The 2,410-nt window shown below is 33.2% G+C and overlaps 1 protein-coding gene across 1 annotated transcript in view; it reads right to left on the reverse strand.

Moving 5' to 3' along the window:
* Positions 1-2,410, reverse strand: part of LOC101508324 (cation/calcium exchanger 5) — an 8,002-nt gene continuing 5,592 nt past the window's right edge. Inside the window, exons 4-5 of the mRNA XM_004494574.4 lie at positions 1,121-1,239; positions 1-829 (exon numbers count right to left, since the gene is read on the reverse strand). The gene's annotated coding sequence lies outside the window, so the exon portion shown is untranslated. The remainder of the gene's footprint in view (positions 830-1,120; positions 1,240-2,410) is intronic.

The raw sequence follows: 2,410 nt of genomic DNA on the forward strand, positions 1-2,410 counted from the left end.
TCCTAAGAAAAATAACTAAGTATATCAACAATGAAGCTCCCCACATTTAGATCATACAATAAATGAAGAGAGAGAGAATACTTCAATAGTCATCCTTTTCTATAAACACCTAAAATTCACTGTACATTGAAAGTTTCTATTTAACTCTGCTAAATAGTGAAACACCCACCATTGTGGATGCTTAGGTTCCATTTGGGAGTTTGGAGAGGAGAGCTCTGGAAATAGGATAGGGAGAGGGAAAGAGAGAAATCTTCTACCTTATTTGAGAGAGCGTTTTTGCAAAGAATGAGAAGATGCATATGATTAATATGAAAATGATTTGAAGAATTTACCTCATCTTTCAAAATTCAACTCCCATACATTTTGGGTTCCCCCAATTTAGTGGGATTTTGTGTTATGATGAAATTAAACCATCCATTCAAGTTGAGAGGACTATCATTCCTTCAATTTCTCTTTCCTAAAATCCTCTCACTCCCTCTTAAACTCCCAAAAGGACCTTAACATTTGAACAAGTCCGCACATACGGAACAATAAAAAAACAACCAAATGCTCTCAGCTAATGTCGTATTAGACGTGGTAAATGAAATTTGTTCCTGAAGTTCTGGTATTGTTCAAGTTGTGGTGGACTGCTCCACCTGTTCTTGAAGTTTCAATTGCATCATTTGACTAGTTGAAAAAAGAATAAGTGCTTCCGGGATGTGCTTGCAACAAATCACCAGGTTTCAAATACACTGTACACTTACGGTTCCACTTTCCATTTGGTGATACAAAGTGATCTCTTGCTCTTCCTCGTGCTTTTCACGTGCATGCAGGTTGCAGCAATTCTTGTCTACAGGTACATTGAAAATTGATTATGAAAGGGTGAAACAATTTGGACAGATATTTAATCTAGGTAGATCTTTGCAATGAAATACAGTTGACAGCGTGTGTAGAAAAACAAGTTATAGAAAAATTTAACATACAAGAAATAGAAACAATAAGACACTCAACATTGTTACTCCATATAAAATATAGGTCAACTAACAGCAGGTGTAGTGCAACTGTTAGTTAGGAGAAAAAACAGATTCCAAACGAAAACCAATTGAAGATAGCATTAGCAAAAGCAGCAAGTTAATTATACCTGTGCTACTCTTCATCATTGAGAAGAGTTCGATCTGATGCCTGGACCTTCTTGAATTGAAATCCTTTTTCATCTCTTTTTTCCATTTGACGCTTTTAGTAAGCATCAAATAGTAATAACTGCCAAATAAACATTAAACTGTTTGTCAACCCAAATAAATATACCAAAATGATTCATTCAGTATCTTAAATGTGGCCATGACGCCATGTTCTTATTCACAAACATGAGCACGGATATATTAAAAAAAAAAAAAAACATGAGCACAAACAATAAGCCAAACTATCATTGTAGCTGTAATAAATTGTGTATTTAACAACCAATTGCCAGTACACTGACTTTACAGTGAATGTATACCACCGTTAAACTGTACCATTGCTTTCCTTCACAACCCTCCAGGCAACAATTATGTTTCCTATAACTCTTCCATGCCGAGTCCCTTTGTCAAACATGGTAAAATATACATTTGACTAGTACAAAGATAATTTGAAATTTGAAGGAAAATTATTTATTAAACATGATAAGAGAAATATATTACTTTTCAACAATTTTACGTCTGAACAGAATTACATCTCCCATGCAAACATCACCAGAAAACATTGAGAAGGCTACTAGTACAATTCATTTAAAGAATAATGAGAATAAGTCAGATGAAAGAACAAAGAAAATATTATTCACTAGTACAATCAATGATGAAGGATGATCTTGGATGGCGTATACCAACTTTCATGTTTTAACCAAGATATCAAAATAGTCCCTTAGTAAGATAATGTAGCAAGGTAAGTGTTACGCCCGCGAAAATATATATATATATATATATATATATATATTATAATAATAATAATAATAATAATAATAATAATAATAATAATAATATTAATAATAATTAAATAAAACAAAACCCTTGCCACCTCCTTCATTTTTCCCATTTCCTCTCTCTCTCTTCCTCTCGGACAGCAACCCCTCCCCCTCCTTCATTTTTTTTTGTTTTTCTTTCTTTCTTTTCTTTCCCTTCTTATTGCTTCTTCTCATTCTATTACTCAAACCCTCAATCCTTAAAAGAGATTTAACATCCCCACAAGCTTAATTTCTCAAACTCCTACAAATTCTTTTGGTTGAGATTTTTGAGTTAGGGTTTGTGTTCTAAGGGAGGAAAAGGGTACCCATCTCTTGAAAGTGGTTTATTGAGACTCATTGAGGTAAATGCACAACTCTAATCCTAGTATGAATTCATAGAAAAATGTAGTTTTGAGTAAAAATCTTATTTCGTGTTTAGAGTATATTTAAATGATG

Source organism: Cicer arietinum, chromosome 3 (assembly GCF_000331145.2).
Source record: "Cicer arietinum cultivar CDC Frontier isolate Library 1 chromosome 3, Cicar.CDCFrontier_v2.0, whole genome shotgun sequence".
NCBI lineage: Eukaryota > Viridiplantae > Streptophyta > Magnoliopsida > Fabales > Fabaceae > Cicer > Cicer arietinum.